Genomic DNA, 26,374 nt, shown 5'->3' on the forward strand with positions numbered 1-26,374 from the left:
ATGTCCTCTAATCACAACATTATCCTTTAACCTTTAGGCTACGGCAACTATACAATTATCTTTTCCCTCTCCCTGCGGCTCAAAGCTTTCTTAGTTCCTTCCCCCCCGAATAGGACAGCATAAAGGGGGCGATGTCCACTTCGACCGCTGAGCTCTCCGCAATACAGGGTTACTATAGTGGGACATTATACTTGGCTAGTCATCACTTATTCAATGGTTTGAAAATAATTTTTTCCCCTCCTTGTTCCTTATGAGGTTCTCTAGGTTTAGATTTTCTGTAAGTATATTTGGTTCAGTTTTAAAATTGAAATCACTGAAATAACGCTTCTCATCTAACCTAAGGCTAACGACAACAAAATAATAAATATCAAACTCTATTTGTGAGGTACACCACTGGATGTCCTTATCTATGCGCTAAAATGCGGAGGTAAATAGCGTTCAACTGAGACCAAAGCCATTGTAAATACAATGTAGAATACCTTAGATTCAAGGGAGGCAACTTTGCTTTTCAGCTTGGCTATTCAGAAAAATGATGACACTAATACGTGTGTCCAAGAAAGAATCCACAATAATAGCGAACAATTCCTTGCTTTGCTTTTCTGAGCAGGTGCAAGCGGAATATGCTTGAACACCGTATTCATTTACATAAAGAACGTTAGCGCTTATCTATCTTTTAGAGCATGCAAGGCACCCTTTTTTGTATATGAAGCTGGCGTTTCAAAGTCAATCACTGTCGAGTGAGATAATATGGAGAGACAGCCTACAAATCCCCTGATATCCCCATTCACTCTTTCTTCTAATTGTGGTTGAAATACCACTAGTAATTGTTGAAGGATTAAGTTCCGCTCCCTTCACAATGCACAAGAAAAATATCTGGGCAAATTTGTTTTAGATTCCAAGTCTTTCCTCTTTTCAACATTTCCTATTTATGTACTATCTTTATAATACATTTTCACTACCCAGTACGTTGTTATTTGTGAGTAAGGGAAGATAAGTAAAAAAAAAAAAAAATACGCATGAGTAAACAGAAAACCAATTTCTTTCTTCCATTTTTTACTGGCATAAACAGTTCCAAATGTAAGAATTAATTAACAGAAAAAAAAATAAACAGACATTAGACTCTCATTGAAAACTGAGTAAGATATATCAGGTGCTCTTATAAATCTTTTCACTTAACCTCTTTTTTTTTTGCGCAAGGAAGAAAGAGGAGCAACCGACTTTGACTTAAAAATTAACATTTTAAGCCCCTTAAATACAAACAGGGGGAAAACTGAATGCACAAATTTATACTTTATTAACTGCTTTATAAGGCCATAACGTTTAAGAATTCCTAAGTTGAACCATAAAATTAAAAAATTCAGCGAAAAAAACCCTCTTAAACGTGCCCCGGTGTACCATACTTATTTTGTTTCATTCAGCATATCCTTAGTCCTTTTGACTTTGTACTGAAATAATATTCGCTATAGACAAAATATCAAGGAAATACATTTATATTTTCTAAAATATCAAAATTAAGTTTTTATGCTTTTCACTCAATAAGTGATCAATTAGATAGATTTTTAGGCGTAGCGAAGGGGGGGGGGGGTAAAAACACCCCTCAGAGCCCTTGATTTTAACATTCTTGCCATCCCTAGTCAATAACTTTTACATATGAAAAGGCTCGTTTTGAACAGAAAACCCCCTCCAGAAGATAATTCTGGCTGTGCTAGTGACTCTTTTTATAAAAAAAAAAAAATGAGCATTTAGTCTAACTTTCAATTTTCAAACCGAAAGATTCACGACACAGATTCTTAATTAAACCTCTCTTTCAAATTTATTGATTTTAGAATGTTTTCCATGTTTTGTTGAAACGGTATTACAAATAATTTTCAGTTAAAATGTAAATAAAGAAATAAATGAAACGTGGCAAATCGCAAATTGATAAGTTGTTTCTTATTCAGCATGATATTCATATTCGAAAAGTTAGCAAAATAAGATATGCTTTTCAAGTGTTTAATTATTTTTATAAAACCATAACAAAAGAAATATTTTGGAGAATGATGTTTCTTGCGCTCTGCTCCCTAAATATCTACACTGCTTAAACTAAATAGGTGTTTTGTACTCAGTAAAATATGCTGTTATTAATTATAGAAAGCCTTACTATTGGGTTATTAAACAGAAAAAGGCTATCAAAAATTTTTCTTTCCTTCAAGTATTTTACTTCTGCTTAACTTTCTCCCCTCTTTTTCGAAACTTCGCCACACATTCCTTCACTGGGAACAAAACTATGCCAAACGCCTCTGATTGACAGACCCCCAAAAGGGGTGTAGTGCGTTTCATTCATTTTCTCCCTGTGTAGGCGTGTGTGAAAGGATTATCAACTGCGGAAAGTAACTGGAGGGGGAAGGGAAGGACTGGTACAGACGTTGTACCACAGCCGTAGGAAGAGAGCACTTTTTGTCGGTACAGCATATGTACCGCCGTTGGCTAAAGGTTAATCACAGCTACTAGCGCAAATGTCCTATAATCACAACATTATCCTATAATCACAGCTACTTGCACCAATGTCCTATAATTACAGCATTATCCTCTAATCACAGCTACTTGCTACAATGTCCTGTAATCATTCCGCTATCCTTTAATCACATCAAATCACCAGAAAATCTTCTTCAAGAAAAAGTAAAATTCAACTAGTATCAAGTAAAGAAAATACCTAAACACTTCAACTACAAAATTTTCGCTTTAATGCTACAAAACGAGCAAGTGAAGTTTTGATATTAATCAATGCTACCTTCAGCAAACTAACTTTCCCCTCATGTAAAAGTTTTGTAAGACCAGAATCATTCATCGGGAAACATAGTTGAGTTTCAAAACTATTCTTTTAGAAACTAGTTTGAATTGTGCTCTAAATTAACGTAGAATGAAGCTTCATTACCATAATAACACTCCTTAGTACCTAAGACTGGGCTATGCATTCTAGCCGGTCACGAAACCCACGAATAAAATACTGCTCGTCATATTTACCGAGATATAATTCCTGGCCTGAATCGTGTTGCACTACTCGGCAATTTTCTTCCGCTCTTTCAATACATAATCAGCTTTATGCAAGGAAAAAATAGAACTGAGAGTTATAGTTACAGTGCAAGATGCTGTGGTAGGAAATTCGGAGTTTAGTTAGGTACATTCTTGTAAATGTATCATGCATTCGTGCGTTCTGATACACGAATACTTCCTGTTGACGAACATGCGTTTTCGGCTGTTTTATGCAAGGAAAATAAAATAGAACTGAGAATTATAGTTACAATGCAAGATGATGTGTACTTTAACTATAATTCTGAGATTTGTAGGTACATTACTCTAAGTGTGTTATGCATTCGTGCTTTCTAATGCACGAATACTTTATATTTTTAAGAAATACTTGTTTTCGGTTGATTTTAAGGTGAAATACCTTTTTGTTTGTTTGTTTCATTATTTGAACAAAATACTGATTGTGAATTTTTTTCAGTTGTTGATTTTAGTACTGTTTATAGAAAATACAACAAAATGTAAAATTAATCTCTTCTTCAAAAGTTTTTTAGCTGCCAAATTTTATCGATGCAGTTAGAAAACAATTTACTTCATAAAATATTAACTATGAAATTCTATCAAAAAAGCGAGAGGGAGAGAGAAAAAAGAAAAAAAAGTTCGAAAAAGGGAACAGGTCACTTAAATCCCTCCCCCCTTTTTTTTGAGAGTCAAATTTTTAATAATTTTATAATTTTTAATTTGAAGTGAAACAGGTTGGGTTGTAAAATTTTCTTGTATGGCAAAAATTTACTTGCAGTCAATATAGTCTGGGACATTTTTAAAAAGAAAAAAAAACGCTCTATAGTATTTCGAGCTTTAAAATAAGTTATTTTTTTTTAGCTTGATAGATATTTTTTAATATCACGCGTCAAACTTCTAAATTAACATTTTTAAAAGAAAATTCTAACTATCTCAGTGTGAATTATTTCTCGTATCCAAAAATAATTTGTTTTGATTATATCTTAAATTTCCAAATATTGATACAAATGGATAGATAAACCTATGAAAACCAAGATTTGAATACGTGAATATGCAAATTCAAACCCTATTATATTACTACAATCAACTCATAAAATGCAACAAACACTGAATTAAAAGCTCAATTTGCGATAATCCGTTCTAGCAAATGACGAATATCACCTTTCGATTTACGAATTAACTTTCAAACCTCTAGCTCAGTCTTTAAAAATATATTTCTGAGTAAGTTCTCATGATTTTCAGTTTCAACATACATCTTTCTTTGTCAATCTCAATTACCGTAATGTCAAGAAGATTATGTCTAATAAACAATTATTATAAACACTTGAAAAAATGCCAAACGGAAACATTTTAATAGTGTAACCAAACTGGAATGGCAGAGTGTATTTTAAGTACAAAAGCTAAGTATTATTTTAAATTTTTAAACTTAAAATTAATAATGAAGCCTCAACTCTTTTATAAGCTGCTACAAATAGTTCATAGTAAAATATACACTTTATATCAATAAATCTGATCATGTATGACTTTTTTGTACTCCCTTTAAAAGTTGACTGATTTTTGCTTCACTTTTACATTATCATGTTAAAAATTAGTTAATCATTACAATAAATATTGCTATGAAAACCAAACAAGGGGGTCCATATCACACTAGAACCTTCACGAAACAGCAGTTAAAAGGAATATTAAGATAAGAGAATTAGGTATCTGCGAGGTATAAAATGTAATAATTGTTCTTGAAGCAGTCCCCGTTTTTCGTTCCCTTATCTACTCTTAATTAAAGTACTACTACATACAAAGAAATCCTATTGTTTTAAGTAGCTTACAAATATCCTAAGTAATTTTAAACATGCAGCAAAATGATTATTGTTATCTCATGCCTGCCTTTTGAAAATAAATTGTGCTCAATCTTAATGGTTCGACATATTTTCCTTAAATTCAACAAAATTTTCTTCATGGTCAAACCATGGTCAACTACATCTAAATTTAAACAATAGGATCTTTCGCGCAGATTAAAAAACATCCTTTAAATGCTTACACTTCGAAATAATTGAGAGCTTAAGTACAGGAGATTTGAATACATGAGAAAAAAATAGACATTCTGCAAAAGGTGATAAAGTTGTTTCAAAACATTGGTTGTCCTTTAAGGAAAATGCAAAGCTGAATTCTTAGATTATTCTAAATGTTACATCTTACTGAAGAGATTGTATCAAACGCAATGTGGTGAATTTGCTTTTACTACAAGATCCCAATGTTTCTAAGAGGCTTAAAGACTTGCGAAAGATTAGTGAGATGTTATAAATAACTTTAAATCAGAGTGCTGAGAAATTAGGAAGAATTAGTGACGCGATAAGAGAGAAAACACTTGGAAGAGGCAAAATGAAATTCTGCTGAAGGCATTTTTGTATGAAGCGAGGGGATTTTAATGAAAAGCTGTCATTCTGTCAGACTAGAGTGACAATTCTTTTTCTTAATTATTGTGTGGTAATTCTTTTAAAATAGTTTTTATCCTCATTAGAGTCGCATTTAGGAAGATTTTGAGATTTGTCGTTGTCAAAACTGTTTTGTGTACTCAATTGTCTTGCAGCGCCTTTTCTTGACCGTTACTGATACGAAATAAGATAATGATTTTTGTCTGAAATCAACTTTTTTTTTTTCAATACTAATTGTTGATTAGAAAGGCGAAAGTTGTTCATTTTAAGGTACTTTAATGAAAGAAAACTTTTAAGATGTGTGAAATAGCGTCAGTGAAACGCGTGTAAATTTTTTTGGTGAAAAATCCCCGAAGTTGTTTTACGAAGAACGAAACTTACTTATCTTAAGTAAATATACATAGTTAATCAAGCACTGTAATAAAATGTTTATTTAAACGGACAGTAATCACGTGATTTTTTTATTTAATTATATCTTGAAATTTGTAATTTACATTTTTTTGTGTCCTCCCCCTCGCCCCCCCCCCCTCGGGTTTTTTTTTTTTCTGAAATCGAACTAGTTATAGTAAACGTTTGGTGTAACCGTCAAGTTTCAGTGAGAAGGTTTGAATGTCTTTCTAATTATATGTGCTAATCTAATACATGTAACTAGTTTTATGCATTTATGAATCCAAACTTATTCAATCCGAATTCACAAAATGCAAGCATGTATTTTAGTGTTAAGAAGCTACTTTTCCCGCACAGCTCACTTTGTCTGCACTGAAAACTCCTTTAAAAGCTGGAACGTGTGTACAAAATTTTCATTAATAAATTAGTCAAATAATATTTAATTTATCAACGTAATACACCAGGTTCAAGGGTAATCATTTCAACTTCTCTCTTTTTTTGGTATACGTCAGTGACACTACCTGTGGGCAATATGCACTTTACCAACCCTTGTGACCCGTTAAAGGCACAACCGAAAAAACTTGAGAAGTCGAGATTTGTTTTGCACAGCTTTAACCTAAAAAAAGTTGTTCCTAAAGAACATCGCGTTTCCAACGAATTCGAATATGATATTATTTTATCAAAGAAAAGATCCAAATATTTCGTAAATGGCCCATTCCATGGAAAACGGTAATTTTTTTCCGCACGTAACGCTTCATATATTTCATAAAAAATAAAAATTTAGAAGGATGATGAACAAAATTTTGTTTCCTAAGAAATCACAAGCGCATGTGTGACTTCTTAAGCAAAAAAATTTTTAAAAAAATATTTCTTTTTTTATGAAATATAGGAACCGTCACGTGCTTTACAAAATAACCATGTTCAATGGAATGGACATATACATATTTTTTTTTCACTGGTTTAAATAATTATTTCTAAACTATTGAGATATGTTTCCTTTACGTTGGAACCATAGTTTTCAAAATCTACAATTTGTTTCGTCATTGTTGTATTAATAGATTAAAAATATTAACTTATTCATAAGCAAGTTACCAGTGGTTGACTTAGGATGTCCTGCACGTGACGCACGTAAATAAATTTTATTTTAAATAAAAATGTTGTTTAAAAAATATATAGTTGTGTCAGGAGTATCTTTGTATCAAATGTAAAGATTTAAAAAAAATGCTTACCCCTGTTTCATTAAAACATTAAGAGATATGACGAAATGTTAATGAAATTTAAGCGTATTTTTGTCCCGCACGTGACGGTGGAATGGCCCAAATTTCTGTTCGTGTGAAATGCTTGTCATACATATTTTGCGACCCGAAAGGGGGAAAAATGCTTCAGCACCGTGGTATACGTTAAAATAGCAGTAATTCCTAACGTGTACCGTCGAACAAAAAGTGAGCAGTTCAGATTAATGTTAAAAAAGAAAGTTTGTAATTCCTTAACAATTTGTGGTGCACGTGATAAAATTGAAACATCAGTTTAAGCGTATTTCCTGACTAGATATATAGCTGATAGATTCCAGCGATTCTTGCAATGAATAACCTAAGATTGACACATCCAAGTATACAGTATGCTATACATCAAAAGCTGTCGTGCAAAATAATGACGTGTGAAAAATTAATAAAAAAATCAATTAGTGAATAAATCCAGGCAAAAGGCCAACTTTTCTGCCCGATCCTCCTGGTATACAAGAGCAAAAAAATATTTGTCTTGAAAGCCGGAGGAACAAAATTTATGGTTTGCTCCATTTGGGGCTAAGGGCGTAGGATGTAAGCTTCTGAAACTTTGTAACTTGTGCTTAGTGGAGGAAAATGCACCGTTAATAATGAAATGAGCTCTAGGGATTTTTATTTCGTATGGGGCGGTCAGTGGAATGGCACTCGCAATTAATGATATTTTATTTCAGGGGAAAAAATCAGCAATCATTCTAACCTATTTTACACGATATTTCAAGTTATTGTTTTCGAGCATTTTACTTCTGCTAAGTTAGTAGAGTATTGTAGTAGTTTTAATCTAATATTTCAATGTATTCATTCAGAGAGTTACCAATTTTTATACAGTGAAACCTGTGTAAGTTGAATACCTGCAGTGCAGTACATTAGTGGTCAACTTAGGCGAGTGGCTAAGTTTTGGAGGTTGATATACATGATCCAGACTAATTTTGTATCTGACATTAGCGGTCAATTTAGACAACTGGTCAACTTACATGAGTGGTCAACTTTGCAGGTTTTACTGTATAGTTAAAAATAAAAACATTTATGCCTGAAATTTTTGAATGTAGTTAGCACCTTCAAACAAAATAGAAACAAAAAATAATAAATACTTCTCACAAAAAAAAAAAAAAGAAAAAAAAAAAAAAACTCGACCAAACCAAACTCGAAATGAACTTGAGAGATTTTACTTCGTATGAGGCTGCTTGTGTAATGACATTGTTTTTTGGCAAAAATCAGTAATCATTCAAAGTTATTTTGCAGAACTTTCAAGCATTTGGTTTCTATCAAGTTAATAGAAAGATGCAACAGTTCTAAACAAATATTTCATCGTATTCATTCAAGGATTTATAGTGTTTCATTTCATATTAGAAAGAAAACAAGTCTGCTGCCTGAAACTTTTGAATGTATTGACTACTCCCCAAAAGAAAAAAGTAATAATCTTCACACACAATAACGAACCGAACCTGGATTGACTGAAGGATGAAATCTAAATCTATTATGAAATAGGTTAGATCGACCCGTGAATTGATACCCCACAGGGAGTGAACAACTCGCAATTTGCTTTTAGCAATAAGGTCTCAAAAGTTTTTTCTTTGATAAATTAGTAACAGTAAATTTTACACAATTCCAGAAAGTAAACGACCGAAAAATGTTGTCTGTCCACTTGTTGGGGGTGTTCATTTAGTGATTTTTTTTTTCATTAAAATCTCCAAAAGAACCTAAAGCAGAATAATAAAAATGATCACCGTCTTTTGCTAATAATTACAAAGAGTTAAAAATGTTTTTAATGTCATGTACCAAATACTAGTGTTTAATTATATTATAAATTTCTGAAAATGAAACTGTGCTTTAATGTTCCTTCATTGTTCAGTCTACCCGATAATAAAGTAAAACTACTAATTTAAAATCTATTTCACGTGTTTATTTCAATGCGTTTAGATTTACATTTTGCAAGTTTTTGAGTCGATGCGAATATTTGCATGTATCTATGCCTATTTATGCAAGAAGATAACAATGGAAAATTATGTTTTCCTCATAACAGCTTGGGGAAATGTTTCCAACCCTTTCATTCCAAACCAATTGACATTCGAACAATGTTAGATGAACGTTACCTGATGTTTCCCTGAAGTGATTTTCTTTGGGAAAAATTGATACCTTTACTTAAAAACGAACAATGCATTCAGTGCAGCATCAACGGTGAAACAAAATCTATTATGTTAAATTATAACACTTGCGAAGGAAATGCAATGTAAAAGTTTCCTGTTTTATTAAATCTGTCATATCATCAACTTATCTTCATATTTATTAACTCGTGGACTGATGTCAAAGCTCACATTTATTGCTATAAGGCGTAAAAAAAATTGGTTTTAAGTTTTGAAAAGTTCACGTTTTCTGAAAAGTCCTTGACACATTCAAAAAATTCATAGAAAAGTAACCTTGTCGTATTAATATGCATAATACTTCACAGGTTCACGAATATTGTATGATATCGTAAAAATATTTTCAAACCTGTGAAGTATTATTGTGCAACCCACATATTCATACGATAATTGATTTCTTTTCTATGATTTTTTGAAATGTGTCAAGGACTTTTCGGACACCCAGTATATTAGGCAGTCATAACTATGACTGTCAAATCACCATTGTTTGAATCTGCCAGAAGTCTGTTATTGTCGTAACAGTGCAACAAGATACCGTAAGGCAAAAAATACTTATAAAGAGTTAATTACAGGATTAATGAAGGATTTTTATTGTAACTTTTTTTTTTTTTGCGAAATAATTTCTTATATACGGGAGAGGAAAAAGTTTATCTTTAAGCTACACCTAAAAATAGTATTATTAATAGTCGATACTCATAAAATGTCTATTAAAAGTCGTTACTGGTAAAAAGTTGATCGGTATAAGTCGAAACTCGCAAAAACTCGTTACTTGTTTAAAAAATAAATCAATTTAACGTTGCACGTATAATTTGTAAAAGATTTACCCAACAAAATTAATTAAGCTTCATCGAAGTAGTAAACAACTGTCAATCAAGGGTATGTAAAATTGCACCGTCTAGCAAAATATAAAATCTTGAACTGATATAATTTTACTACCATTGCGGTTTAAAAAGAAATTTCAAAAAGTTCCTTGATTGGAATTACATAGTGTAATTTAAATATGACAGTCTCAAAATGGCCCTATGTTTTAGAAACGAGACAACATTTTGCGATTCTTTTTATATTTCTTCCTTGTAAAAAAAAAAAAAGGCAAAGCTTCAAGCTTTCCATTTGCAATAAAAAAAAACAGGGATAGATAGAGCAGGAGGGGGGGGGGCTAATGCCGATCATGGTGCAAAGGGGGAGGGGTGCTCCGTTGCATTTGAGTGGAAGCACCATCGTCTTTGGAGGATGGGGCTCGTCACCCCTAGCTGAAGTATTGAATATATGAAAAGTTACTCAAAAATTAGTTTTTAAATTGGCTCAAATCAGTTTTGAATACCTTTTTCATAAGCAAACTGCTTTAGACTCTCATTTAAAATTAAAACTTGATATTAATTTTTTACCTTTCTTTATAAATCCTTCCCATTTGCTGTGATGTTCTTATTAATAGTACTCTATACTGAGCAATTAGGTTTATTTTTTAAGGTTTACTTTCACAATTACTCATTTGTGATTAAAAATCTATTATCTTAACACAAAGCGTTTTTACGGAACTTTCTGCGGTCAACAATTAACGCCTGTTCTAATCTCTTCCATCACGATAACTTTCCTGCTATGATACGATGTCGCATATCGATTATGCTAATCAAAATAAGCATTTGATCTTCATTCTTTTCACCAATATCTGACTTTCACCATGCAGCGAAAATTACTTAAAGCGTTTCTAATTAATTCTTAAAGACAGGAAGCACTTCGCGCTTGAAATGTGCAATTGTTGTGAATAAAAGACGCATTCTGAATGATTACATTTTTATCTTTCCCATTTTAAGAAAGTGTTAGAATTAACGCGATTCATTTAAGCGTCGAGTTAATCATGTGTCGATAATAGTCAGTTGATCAAGAAATAGATATTTCAGTTTAAAAAGAAATGCATCTATTGTAATGTGGTAGAAAGAGATGTTTTGAAATTATGCTGTACAAGTCGGTCGTATAAAATAGAAAAATGGAAGAAACTCTCATATTCTGCAGCTTATCAATCAGTTAGTAGCTAATGGGAATTATAGGTAAAGCAAAATATTTTAAGCTTTTGCTGAAAGTAACTGAAGCTATAAGAGGTCGTGTCAATAAGCTGGCTGCAAATGATGGTGCACATTAATTTAATATTTAGGTACAAGAACCGCCAAAAAGTGCGAGAACATGCATAACTTGCACCAAAATATAACACAATTATATAAAATCCTTTGTAGAGAGAACAAAATAAAACCATCTTTTGATGCACTATGCTATTCCCCCCCCCCCCCCACACAATATACAAAAACAGTTTAAATATATGCTTTGAAAGGTTCAAGTGCAAATTCATAAGATTAACTTTCGGTTTATTCAAATGTTGTTAAAATGGAGCAATTCTAGCTTCAGTTAGGATGGAATGGATGGATGGAAAAAAAAGAGGACTGAGGAGGGTATTTTGAATCGCTATAGACCCTTCGAAAGAATTAAGATAGCAAACCGTACCTTTTGCATATTTTGCGATTTCAAAGAAAAAAAAAACCCTCTCAAAAATTTTGATCTCAATAGCATGTTTCCTGTCTTACAAAATGTAACCTTCAAAAAAAAGTCGCAATCGCAAAAACAGACCATTTGTACAAAATGAAGTAGCAGAAAGATCTTTCACGAATATTAAGATTGCAAAAACAGACCCTCACAAAAATTATGTTCTCAAAAAAATAAAACGCACGATCGTAAAAAAGAAGCTCTTAAAAAATGATTAGCATTTATTACCATAAGATAATTTTTAAGCCGTGAATTTTTTCATATAATTTCCATACTCTCGTCTTCGTATCGGATTAATATTTTTACCATATATTAGGACAATGTATGAGTTGTTTAATTTATAGAAAACAATTGCAAAAACGTTTTTTTTACGCAAAAAATATTCAACAACTACATTTCAATTGCTGAAGAACTCCTGATATCTTAGATGGACATTTTAAGGCTCGAATAAAGCTCGAAAAATATGTCAAAAATTCTCTCATTGTTATAAAAAATATTCAAAATTTAAACTAAAAATGCTGGATACCCCCTAATATATTAGTCGACATTTCGAGACGAATAAAGTTCAAAAGAATAATCATTAGATTAGAAAATTATTATAAAAATTCTTCTATTTTCGCAAAAATCATTCAGAAATTAAATTCAAATTATTTTACAATTTTAGGTTGACATTTCTAAGTTCGAATAAAGCTCCAAACAATCGCAATCACCAAACTCGAAAAACCCCAACACTCTTTTCATTCGCACAAAAACTATTCAAAAATTAAATTAAAAATGTTGCAAAACCATACGTTAACATTTCAGAGCTCAAATAAAGCTTCAAACAATCACAATCATAAAGCTAAAAAACAACCACAACTATCTTTTCATTATCACAAAAGCTATTCAAAAATTAAATTAAAATTGTTGGACATCCTTTGGTTGACATTTCAAAGCTCAAATAAAGCTCCAAACAATCACAGTCATAAAGCTCAAAATCAACCGTAATTATCTTTTCATTTTCGCAAGAACTATTCAAAAACTCAATTAAAATTGTTGGACGAACCTTAGGTTGACATCTCAAAGCTCGAATAAAAGCTCCAAACAATCACAACAATCATCTCATTCTCACACAAAATATTAAAAAATAACGTTACCAATTACCGGACACCCTCCCCCCCCCCGGGGGGTTGACATTTCTAAACCCGAACAAAGCTTTATAAGAGGTTGTGAGAGAAAGTTGACATTGAAAAGATCAAAAGGAAATTAGCAGACATGCTCTTAAAGAATTAAGATTGACCGCACACGAAGATATTTTTTTTATCATGTGTAGCAAAGCGTGGCTTGACTTCATTCAGAAGATCGCTTTCTTAAAATCAATTGTTTAGAGGCGGGAAACAAAGCTATCGTTGGTTGTTATCAGGCTGTGACATGTGAGCGCTTCGGTTAGCACGAGGGCCGAACTCTGGTGGCGGCCCCTTTCCGTTGCAACGGACCATATGTGTTTTCTTTAACTCGAATTTGTCTTGGAGTTGCATGAGGTGATGTAATCCTGTTTAATCGCGATAAAATGGAAGAATCCGTGCATCTGATATTGAAGAGGGAAAACCTATTTCAAGAAGTGGTAACTGTTCAGTAGCCCGTGAAGAAAGGACTATTACCAATGTGTTGTTGAATTTCTTTATGCATACATAAATGCGTTTTTGTTTCTAAGAATCGGAAAAAGTTATTTTTAGTAATGTGATGTTTCATTTTGTAACTAATTCCCGTAATGTGCTCAATGGTATATTTAATTTTAAAAACTAAAAGTGATACGTTTTAACCCCTTTTGTTTTCAGCCTGTTAGGGCCATTGCACCGCCACGTGCGAGACTGTCAGACTCTATAATTTCTCCAGCATTTTGTCGTCAATCTTAAAATTTTAATGATATTGGGAGTAAGAAAATATTTTAATCTTTGCATTTGATACGAAGACACTTCCGGCTCAGTTATTTTTTTAGTTGAATAATTTTGTTGTTTAAACTTTAATTTATTTGCTTGCGTCACATGAGGGATATCTATATTCAACTTACTGTAATTCGCCGTATGTATTAGTTAATATTTTTTCTCTTTTAATATAGCAATGACTAAACAAATTGTAGGTTTTGAAAGTTATGTTCTCAATAAAAAGAAATCATAGGTTATTAGTCGTGAAATAATAAATTTAAACCGTTGAAAAAAATATGTAAAGGGCCCCACATTCCACGGAAAACCTCTAATTTGTGACCCACGTGAGAGTTCACATATTTGATTTAAAAGTAATAATTTTAAAATGTAATGAACGAACACATGTTTGGTTAAATATACATTTTTTTTAATAAGCAACGAAATTTTGCTCATTATCTTTTTTTAAATTATTATTTTTAATGAAATTTATGAGTTGTCACGTGTTTGACAAAATCGGTTTTCCTTAGAATGGTTCTTCGTTCGAGGCACGATGACTTCGTTTGCCGCCACCTTTTTTTTTTCTTTCCGCCAACTGACTGAAACAAATAAAGCTGACCGAAAGCAAATAAAGAAAAGCCTCAAACGAAGCCACTGTGCCTCAAAGGGTTAAAGACCACAAGCTCTAATGCGAAATACGTATTTAAGTACACTGCATACAGAGCATATTTTTCAGGATTAAACAGATTTTCATAAAAAGTTCTGAATCTTTTTTTTTGTAAAACGAAATATTTGATGCTTTGGTTAAAACAAAAACTCTGATAATCAGGACTCGATACTATAATAGTAAGCCGCAAATTACTTCAATAGTAACTCGTAGCCATTCAAGTTTCTCCTTAGGTTTTGTTTACAATGCTCTCGTGTTTGATTGGAGAATAAATTGCATTACATATGTAATTTTGCAAAGAATCAACAAAGTGCAATTACATCGTTAGATTAATGTCGCATTCAATAACAGAAACAAAAAAGCGATACCTTCTGAAATGAAAAAAAAAAAAAAATCTAAATTTTTTCATTCCGAGCTAAATAAAAGGTAATTTTACACTAGATCTTCAAATAAATAACTGCATCTAAAATAACTGCAACTTCATAAACAAACATCGAATACAAACTCACTTCACGAACGAAACTGAACGACCAAAATTAATGACGTTCGTACAAGAATTAAAATCTCGCCAAGAGGGGGGCATATCAGAGGAGAGCCAAAGTTTCTATTCCCTATGCAATTTAGATGCTTAGATGAATAATTATTAATTTTGGTCTTTCTGAGTACTGTTATTTCAATTGTTGTATTTTACGTCCGTATTACAAATGAATTTAAATATTTTGCACTGTGACTAGTAAATTAAATATTTTACTTCAGTTTCCCGTTGAAAAAAAAGCAAATAAAATCTAGATTTTCCTTAAAAAATGAAATCGTGCAGATATAATTTTTTTTACATACTTGTCTAGTGGTAACAGTAGTCTGACTGCGACAGGGAGGTCCTGGGTTCGAATCCCTGCTCGGGCATGGATATACTTTCTCTCTCTTGCCCTTTCTTTGCGTGAGTGTGTTTTTGTGCTGTGAATTGGTGGCCTACCCTATAAACGGTTTCTTATGGTGTGTGTACCGTGGGATTCGGATTTACACCAAATTACGGTACTGTTGGAAAAGTGAAACAGCGCACCTTAAATTGCCAACCTAGCAGACACACAGCAACAACTCGTTTTTTTTTCTTTTTGACAATATTCGCGAGTAATTGCTAAATTATGCATTATCAATCAGTAAAGAAATTTAAAAGCTTTTCCATATGAAAAAAAAAAGCCACATAAGGCATTTAAATGAAGTTATTTTACAATTCATTGCTTACAAAATCTTTTTCTTTCATGAATTACATTAACCACTCGGGGTGATCACACGTGAAAGGCGGATAAAATTTAGGATTAGTAATTATAACTGCTTATAAGCTCTGCTGAGCACCTTGTGCATAATGCTAAATTACAAATAAAAATGTTTTATTGCATTTATTTTTTAATGAACTCAAACAAAACTATCTGAAAATCAGATGCTTTTCAAAACAGAACGTCTGAAGTGTTAAAAATAGATAAGGAAATTCATAAGTAAGAATAATAAAAGCAGAAGTGATTTCCAATATAAATATGTTTAAAAGTGCTTATTAGTTTGTTAAGCATTAGTTTCTTTATTTTAATTTACATTTTTTTTCTCATTTCATTTTATGTCTCAAAAAGTCAAAATTGTATTCCTAACAATTGTTAAAAAAGCACGCATAAAAAACAACAATCATAAGATAAAAGTACTCAAAAACACATTCTTTTACCACATTCGAAAACATATTTTCTCTGCTTCTTGGAAAATCAATGGGCATTTATTAATCATAATAATTTTTGACAAAACCCTTCTAATTTTCAATTCTGAAAAAATAGTTTACAGACAAAACTGAATAACATTGCTGCAATTTGCGGAGCTCGCTACTCGCCACTAATCTTTAATTATTTTTTCAGTTATTTTTAGTATAGTAGTTTATAATAACAGTTTATTATATTTTTTAGTATAATTCAGTATAATTTCAGTTATTTTTAAAAACTAAGCAAAGTATAAATATTTCTCTTACACTTTGTTTCCACTAAAGTACAGAAAGCGAACTTTTTTAAAAGTACTTCATAGAAATAAAGTAGCGGAAAGTATAGACTATCAAATTTTTTAATAAATCTTTTCATTTCACCCGATTTGATTTTCTTAATAAGTTGATAACAAACGAAAACTCAACGTAAATAAAGCACGAATTCTCAAGAAGTTTGTGCTCTTTTTTTTTTTCTTCTCAGTTTACTACTCATATTTAAGCACTAGCCTTTTTGATCATTTTTAACTTGATAAACTTCAATTACTCAAAATTAATTTCATGGTTTCAAACTAGAATCTTAGATACACCTATCTTAAGAAATTAATTACATTATCCAAAAATAATTCGAAATGTTTTTAATCTTGTACACTGAAATTGAATTATAATTGCAGTTTTAAACCTTTAACTGGTGAGGTAAGTTATTGTAACGTAAGTGATGAGGTCATTTTGCGCACAGGAATCTTTCAAAGGGGGATCAGGATCGTAAGTCCACCAGTCTTATAACACACTCCAACACGTATCCAAACATATTCTTTTGATTTATCGATTGTCGGGAATCAAAAACATTAATTTTTTTTAAAATAAATATTAGCATTAGTTATTAAAACTATTTTATTAAAAAAAATACTTAATTAAAATACAGGAAAGCACAAGAATGAAAGTATTTACTTTTCTCATAATTTAAAATAAAAACAGCGAAGTAAAGTCTATGTAATCCCGACATTCTATTTCCTATGCACCCCGTAACAGTTACAAAAGAAAGTAGGATCATTTCAAATGATTTTTTTATCATTTGTGAATATAAATCGAACTTAAACAGTAGCGTCAGTAAGACAAATATAGATATAAATCCATACATGTAAACATTACAGATAATTTAAATGCATAAGTCCAATTCTGAAGTCAGACACCCCAACACAACAGTTGTAGATTAATAAAACCAAAGCATGAAACAAGAGTACTTACCATTGGCCCAGCAAAAGTCTCGAGTAATCCTTTGATAATCCTTTCGTGCATTTTTAATGTAGTAAAAAACTTCCACATTTTCACAAGAAATGAACAGTATTTTAATCCAATAACCACAACTCACAAACTATCCAAAGGAAACAGTTACCTCCACTAAAGTTGCAAAATCAACTGCTGTTGCCAGATTGAAAATAAGGAATTCCAAGATATCTCTAGAGGGGATATTGTTTACAAAAGCACATCGGTACCGTTCCGTTAACGAGTTTCGTCGTAAGGGACAGCCTTGGGCATTTCCATCCAACGGGGCACTGAACAGGGGTCTGCGGACTCCCCTTTGTGGCTTTCCGAAAACAAGGGATGTGTTGGGGGAAGGGAAGCAATATCGTCTGATAGGTGTGTGCTCTGTCATTAGTAATTCGAAAACTCATTCGCTTGCTTTTGTTCGATTGGGGCCATGAGCGGTTTTTCTGATGGGAACAGGGGGTCGATTTTTTTCTTCTTTTCGAATGATGCCCTGAGCAATTTGCTGCTTTGACCCACATACCCCTTCCATAGTGATAACCTCTGAGGCGCGTTTGAAGAAATCCTTGTGTTGCAAAGCTGAGCAGCTTAGCATTGTTGAGCAATCTAGAGAATAAAATTTGAGGATATTTCTTTGTGCAGTTTATAGTGCTGCATTGGTACAAAATACTTAAAAAATACAAGATATTTTATAATTTTGTGTTAATTATCAGCAACACGCCTGTAAAAAAAATCAATATTGGCTGATCGGTTAAATATATATTTTTTTAATTTACACCCAAACCTGTTTTTATGTGGTGGATAGGGACCGCAAAAGAAAGTCTCTCGTAGAAACTAACGCAAAAACTTACAAAATAACAGGAATTGCTATCTTTAAAAGAAATCAAAGTAAACCAAGTCATGATAATTTTGCAGAGTAGTCAGACACAATTTCCCGAATAAGGAATTTTTTGGGAGGTCACAGTGACTTCCTATCGGAGTGCCTATGTCGTCACATGAAGATACTACCTCGCACTCGTTTTAAAAATAATTTCGTCAATTGAGTCACAATCTGACAGAAATTTTCAAGTACCGCACAAAAAATCGGGAAAAAAATCGCAAAAAAGAAACAAAAGAAAAAAAAAGAAAGAAAGAAAGAAAGAAAAGAAAAAAAAACCGCACAAAAGCAGGTTTGAGTGTGTTTATAATTAGGCTTATGAGTATTTATAATTAGGCTTACTTGAAAGGTTGCTCTGAGGAGAAACGCAAGCTCAAATCTCTCTAAGTTTTCGTTGTCTCTGACGAAATGGCTTCGTGAAAAGTAGTACGAGTCAAGTTCACGTTAAATTGACGACCATTTCGTGAAATTTGAGCATGAGTTTTTTACCCAGAGAGGAAAAAAAATCGTTGTAAATGATGAAATTTGTCTTATGATTGAAGTGTCCTCGAAAGTGAGTAATTTATTCCTGAGAGTTTATGATTGCGTAAAAATAGACAGAAAATTTTAAATTTAAAGACCTTATTTTACCGTTTTTTAAATTTTGTAAAGAAATCCCTCACGTTTAACACATAATACGTAATTTCAAAACAATTTGCTTTTTATTGTATACAACGGAGCAAAATGAATAATTTATAATACATTCACTCACCCAATAGTTATTGAAAGTTGGCGTGGATAAGCTAAGTTTTTAATTAGCATTTACAACGGAACATGTTACCAATATCCAATCATTCTTAATTTTATATTAGAGGTTAGTTTTATGCCTTCATTTCCGTTTAACTTAAGAATAAATCAAATAATTTTATAATTTCTTACGCGTTTCTAAATCCTTCTTTTATCTGATGTCCAAACACATGTGGTAAATAGTCAATTGCCCATACTTGGGTACAGTGCCCTGCACACCTGTCAGTTGGTACTCCTGTCAGTTTTCCCCAGTAAGAAATAAAATGGTGTTACTGAATTAGTTATCTTTTGAGGCAATATGGATTAAACTTTAATGCTTCAGTTTCATGAGTAAGTTTAATTATTTTGAAATTTTGGCAAAATATTAGATTTTCAAGTATGGAAATAAGTTTTGTTAGCTACGCTGAGAAGTATTATTCACAATTCTTCTCTCGGCTATGCATGTATGCCTTATTTTTGCCCATACACTCCTTCTCTTTAACTGATTTATTTATGAATTTGAGAAATTGTAAATACGCTCCAAACTTGGGACATTGTTCCCTGTTTGGGTAATAAGACAGAAAAAGTGTCTACGGCGAATATTAAGTAAGCAAATTGCGTAGTTGTATCGTGTAAAAGTTATAGTTATTACTTTTAATGATGATAATAAAATACCGTTACTCAACAGAAAATCTGTCATTGGTAAAAAATTGGAATCTGTCGATGATCAAAAAACGTTTGGGCAAAGTATTTCAATTATTTGTTCTTTTAATGAGAATGAGCCTTAAAGTATAGATGAGACAATTTATTTCTTCGGAAATTCGCGCACAATGAAGGAATGAAATGAATGTGAAAAGGTGTGAAAAATGAGGAACATAGAAAGCTAAAATTCAGTTGCGTGAGAGAAGAATTATTTGGGTTCACCAATTACTTCATGCTTCTAAATGCGCAGGGGAGCTCAGAAACATTGTATTACGAGGAATAAAGAAGGCTGGGGGAGACAATCAATATTTCCCAAGTCAATTATGCATTCTGAAATCTATGAAAGTATAAATAAAAAACTGAATTATTTCTATCTAATGTTATTTTTTGTTTATTTAGTTGAAAAATAAACTTATTAAAATTATTTAAAATGATAATAGGTGGACCAAGCTAATGTCTATTGCTGCATGCATAAAAGAAAAATCAAAATATTAATTGTCTCAAGTTTGATAGGAGGGTCCCTAACTTCGGACAATGAATATTTTTTTGTTTAATATTTGTAGGGATATATCTACACATCTAAGGTTGTCCTGAGCTAAAGTACTAAGTTAAGCTATTCCTGAAAATCGATTACTACCTTCAAATTGAAAAAAAAATGATTAATATGCTACTAAAGGGGTAAATTTCGAAACTGTTCAAAGTATGATCACTTGGAAGTAAATAATTTTTAAACACTTCAGAAACATCAATTAGCAATTTGTAAGCACGTTTGGCCTTTATTTACGTAACAAAATTATTTAGCTACACTTCATAGAAATCTTCATTAAATCTCCCTGATGGAGATCATCAGATATGAATTCTGGTTCCTTCCTGAATTTGAAATCATATTCTAAAGATGCCGTTTTGAAATGATTTCATACTCATTAACTTGATTTTTTAGCCCCTTCAGAATATTTATTTATAACTAGATTATCCTAAGCAGCAATAACTGGTAAAAATGTGCGAAGAATTGAAAGATATCTTTAAGTAAAATGTAATGTATGGAAAAGAAAAGAAAAAAAAAAGATTTTGCTTACATAGTTACTTTGGTCCCCGAGATGGAACAGAAGAAAAAAATTGTCGCGAATGGATATGTAGACGGTTAAAGTATGCAAAATCAAAAATCGTACCTTTCCTCCACAAATAATACCTGAAACTCGATTGATAAATGTGTAACATAAAGAATAATAAACTTCAAGCGTAAATCATTTCGAGAGTGGGTAATCGTTACAGAGAATTGGAGTCCGGAGTTGTCTAATGATTATGTCTTCTTTCAAGCTGGGTTAAAGGTAATTGATGATTAACCCTTTAGTAATCGCGCGTGTTGAATTCTAACTTGTTCTGTCGCGTGGAGTATAGCAGTATAGCTATCGTCCAACTCAGTAGCTTACGCAATGGGGAAAGGGTTGTGGTTTACCCCCCCCCCCCCCCCATCTTAAAGGTTTGAGTTTAACTTTAAAAAATTCATTTGTTATCCGAAGTCATCATTTCCTAGATTTTTAAGTTCCTGTCTGTCCTCCAACATTGCGAAAAACGGCCTGCAATCGCGTTATTTAAGACTCCAATATCAAAACATTTCCGAAGTTTTCGGGGGAGAATCTATGAACACCCCTGTGTATGCATAAACTTAATTGACTGACGAATACATATCTATTTCACTTCAAATTTTATTTATGAAGCGAATGAAGTATTTTATTTAGATAATGGGTTCAGAATAGCTGTTTTTTTTTTTCATTTTTTATACTAGAGAAGCATTTTTTATTTTCATTTAATCTCTTTATAAATATTATTTTTAAAAAATCAAAACAAAAGTTTCTTTCTTACTTTTGTGTTGTATTTTTATTAATTAAATGCGTCCCATACTCTCTTAATAAAATTCAGCGATTTTAACTCAGACTGAGTAAATTTTCACTCCTTTCCAGTGTCGAAAACGCACTTTCCTTATAGGAGTGAATTTCATTCCTTTTGCGGAGCGGTTATTTTCACTCCTTTTGGATAAGCTAATTTCACTCCCTTTTGATAAGTGTTTTTCACTCTTTTTAAGACTAAATTAAAATCCTAAATGAGTGGTTGCTTTCCGTTTTGGAAAGCCGCTATTTCACTTTTTTTAGAATAAAATAGATAAATTCATTTCACTCTCATTTGGTGAAATTGTTTTTTTAAATGTGTTTTCATGTGCTTATGCTGTGTATTTGAATTTAAAACTGTTTTTAAAATTGTTATTTCATTTGAAAAAAAAAATAGGTTAAAAAAGTGTGAAAAAAAAAAACTGTTTTTAGTGTTTCCGAAGAGGTTGCACAAAAACTGTATGGTAAGTACGAAGACTTTTCTAATTTATTAAAACTTTAACTGGTAATATTTCTTGAACTACTCGTATATCGTTACAAATCACCCACGTGCAATATTACGTACAGTTCCGAATTTAAAGATTAAAATAAAATTAAACAAACCCACACAGTTCCAAATAAATAGATTTAAAATTTTGAAACTCTATATTGATATTCTCGGTATGCCTTTTAACATTAATAATGTTTTAAAAGTTACCTCAGTTCAAATTAATTTAAAAAGTCACTCATAAATTATGACAAGATACGTTTGAATTCAATTTTGTTTCTTCAGGGCCATTCATTAATTACGTAAGGACAATTTTGGCAATATTTTTGACCTTCCCTTCCCCCTATGTAAGGGTATGTAAGATTCCCTCCCCCCCATCTTACGTAAGATTCTTTTTTTTCTTCACAATAATAAAATAACAAATATTACGTCACTGGGATCGTTCTTAAATTAACTATCATTATTATTTTTTAAAACCTTTTTGAGTAAAGAAATGTTTACTGTAAGGAATCTAGACCGAATATTTTTTCGACAAATAATTTTTGTATATGATGCGATACTAATTAAAAATAAGCCCAAGCAGCACAGAGGCGTTCAAAGCTCGTTCTATAACACGTTCTGAGCACACCATCCGACACGTTCAAATTACGTTCTCTCAGAACGGTCTAAAAAGCGTCTATGTGTCTCATCGATCGATGTCGTATAACACGTCGAAATCTGGTGTTGTACCACCCCTTTTTGCACCAACTTTGAACGTGGAATAGTACGTTATGTTAAAGTGCTAGGAAGACGTTTCATTTTGGTGTTTACAACACGTAATTGAATATTCTGTTTTCACTGGTAAAATCTTCGCAATTATTATGTTTGTAACACTCCGAGCGGGTTTTTTTTCACAAAAATTCAGTTGATATTAGATTTCTGCAAATTTCGCACAGAGGTCCTATGATGCTCCAGGATTCACATGGATAGTTTTCACTCCCCTATGGGGGCGGAAACCCAAAAAAAAAAAAATTTCCCTTATACAAAAACCCAGTTTATGTTGTATCTTTGCCAAATTTGACAAAGAAGACATTAGATACTCAAGATTTAACACAGGAAGTTTTCGTCTACCCCTCTACGGGGGCGAAACCCCTATAGCTCATTTTCCTTTTTACTAATCGGGTTTACGTCGGATCTTTGCTAAATTTGGCTCATAGATCCTTTGATACTCAAGAATTAACATAAGTGCTTTCGCCAACTCCAATGGGGGGGGGGGGGGGCTTCCATAGAGGATTTTTCCTTGTACAAATCCAGTTTGCTTCGGATGTTTGCCTGTTTGGCTTATAGGTCTTTTGATGCTCAAGAACTTACAAAAGATTTTCACCACTCCCTGGGGGGGGGGGGGGATCTAGGACCGGGTCTTTGCTAACTTTGCACATAGGTTCCTTTAATGCTCAAAAATTCAGATAGGGGAGTTTTCCCTCCCCGTTGGTGCGGAAACCCACCAAAGAGAGTTTTCCCTCATACAAAAATCCAGTTTATGAATTGTCACAGAGGTCCTTCGATGCTACAGAATTCACGCAGGAGAGTTTTCTCCCCTCCCTCAGGGGACAAAAACCCCCATAGAAGTTTTTTGCTCCCAGAGGGGGGTTTTTCTCTTTTAGAAATCGAGTTTTTGTCGGATCTTTGCTAAATTCGGCATAGGTTCTTAGGTGCTCAAGAATTCACAAAACGGAGTTCTCGCTCCCCTCTTATAATGAGGTTTTTCTCGGACAAATCCAGTATACGACGGAGCTTTTCCAAATTTGGCACAAAGGTGCTTTGATGCTCGAGAACTCATACGGGAGCTCCCCCCCCCCTATGGACAGTAAAACCCTCAACCTTACATAAAAATCCAGTTTATGTCAAATTTTTGCCAAATTTGGTGCATTGAGAGCGATTGAGAGCGGTTAGGGCCCTTTCAGCTCTATTACTAAATGCGTTCTTGAATCATAATGTTCTGTTTTTGGGCACTATTTTATCCTAGATTTTTTTTCCACCTATTGTTTACAATATCTGTAAAGTGTGTAGTGTATTCATTTTTGCCTGCATTCAGCAGACATGAATAATAGATTTACAAGAATACCTATGAATTCAACGATTCTGATGAAATTACTATTTGTAAAGGCTTTACTTCCCTGCAATGAAGCTTCTTAGCGCACTGGATAGCAGTGCTTCTTGCAACCACACCACAGGTTCGTGGTTCGACTCTAGGGCTTAGGTAATGTGTATTACAACTGAACTTCAGTAGTAACTTCCCATGAAAACGTGAATAGAATTTGGAAAAAAAAAAGGGAGGGGGGGTTGAAAAAGTCAAACTAACCTGGATTTTTGATCGAATACCCGGGTCAATGATGAAAAATCCGGGCTTTTACAAAAAATATTTTAATTTTGATCACTACTTCAACATTGTTCAACCTACTGCTTTGCTACCTTTACTTCATAGAGCTATATATAATTTTTATTTATGCATTTATTTTTACTCAAATTTATCGCAAAATATGTCAAAATTGAAGAAAAAAAAAGAATTTGAAAACCGTTTAACATGATCATTTAAGAAGGATGCAGATACTTTTATGCAGGTTTATCATATTTTTAAAAAAGTACTCTTTGCTTTAGTTCAAAAATACATTTAGTAGCAACATATTTTTTTTTTTTAAACTCATGACAACGTTTCAAGATAAAGGAAACAGCATAAACCATAAACATGAATTATGACATGTATTTTAAATCCTTCGACATGAGAAGTTGGAAATAAAAATTTTAACTATGCAGAATATGACATAAATATTCTGGTATAGTTATAAATTAAAGAATCTGGTGTAGTCATCACACAGGTTGGTGAATTTTATGTCATTACTAGTGGTACCCGCACGGCTTTGCCAATGTAGAAAATTAAAAGGTCATTTGGTTCGCCTGTATATTTACAAATAATGGATGATGAATTTCTCGCCAATTTGCTATGTTAAATGGCTCGCCCATGTTAAGGTTCCACGTTATGATATTTTAATCATTAAAATGTTCTTAAAATTGGAATAGAAAAAGAACAAAATCCAATTTTGAAAAATCGCTTCGAGGTGCACACCCTCATGCAACAAACTAATTTTGTGCCAAATTTCATGAAAATTGGCCGAACGGTTTAGGCGCTATGCGCGTCACAGAGATCCAGACATCCAGACAGAGAGACTTCCAGATATCCAGACAGAGAGACTTTCAGCTTCATTACTAGTAAACATTGAACTTTTTCAATTTGCAACCTTTCCTTGATCTGCTGTTAAAAAAGATTCCCTGTAAGTTTGTTAAAACATTTTTTTGCAACAATGAAAGAACAAAATGTTTGAAAGTGATTGAAATAGATACGTTTTGTTCATTTTGATTTCCTTAAAAAATGTATGTTAATTAATTGGAACATCCATAAGCAGTTTTAATTTTTAATACTTTAGAAATTTGGATGAAGATTATAACTATACGATTAATATAGTTATAATCTTCAGTTTATTGCTGAAGTAAATGTTGCAATATGCTGTAAATTTTGAAAAACCCCACGCTACCGAGATAGTAGGGTTTTTTCAACTGGGCTCAAGCGAAAAAACCCGGGTGGGTTAGTTCGAACTGAGCAAGGTTTGGTGAACCCTGTTCAAGAATGAATTAAAATGCATTCAATGAATAAAATAGGTATTTTAAATTACTTACAACTTTCAAATAATGTACTACTTTGATATGTAGTCTACATACGAGTATATGGAGAGAGATATTTTCAAAAGAAAATAAAACAACATGTTAGCAAATTTATTAAAAATATCATGGGTCTAAAAAATTGCTAGGAGGAAGTTTTTTGAAGTGCTTGCTTCTCTTTTTCCAGTTGGTCTGATAACTAACTTTTAGAATTTTGAAAAGTTTACTTTAATAAAATCTTTTTTAAAGTATTTGAAAAATATCTCAAATTTTCAATGACTTTCAACCTTTAAGCCAGTTTGGGTACTAAACTTTCAGATTGATTTTAGGGCCATTTCACAGTATTTTGTCCAAATGCAGAATCCGCAATATCATACTTTTTTTTTTGAAAAAATAGCTATACAATTTGCTGTTTGATCAGCACATTGTTTTATTTTGAGTTTATATGTTTGTTAGGATTAACTTAGAATAAAATTTTGTGCAAGGAAACAGCAAATTACATAGTTATGGCAAAAAAATCATATTCCGATCTTTACAATTGGACAATATACTTCGAAATAGCCCTTAGAGAATTTTTTGTTGAAACCCTCAGTTTCCTGCTC

The 26,374-nt window shown here is 32.4% G+C and overlaps 1 protein-coding gene across 1 annotated transcript in view; it reads left to right on the forward strand.

Moving 5' to 3' along the window:
• LOC129231862 (homeotic protein antennapedia-like) overlaps window positions 1-26,374 on the forward strand; it is a 151,537-nt gene that overhangs the window by 32,330 nt on the left and 92,833 nt on the right. The window lies entirely within an intron of this gene.

This window comes from Uloborus diversus, chromosome 10 (assembly GCF_026930045.1).
Source record: "Uloborus diversus isolate 005 chromosome 10, Udiv.v.3.1, whole genome shotgun sequence".
NCBI classification, from domain to species: domain Eukaryota; kingdom Metazoa; phylum Arthropoda; class Arachnida; order Araneae; family Uloboridae; genus Uloborus; species Uloborus diversus.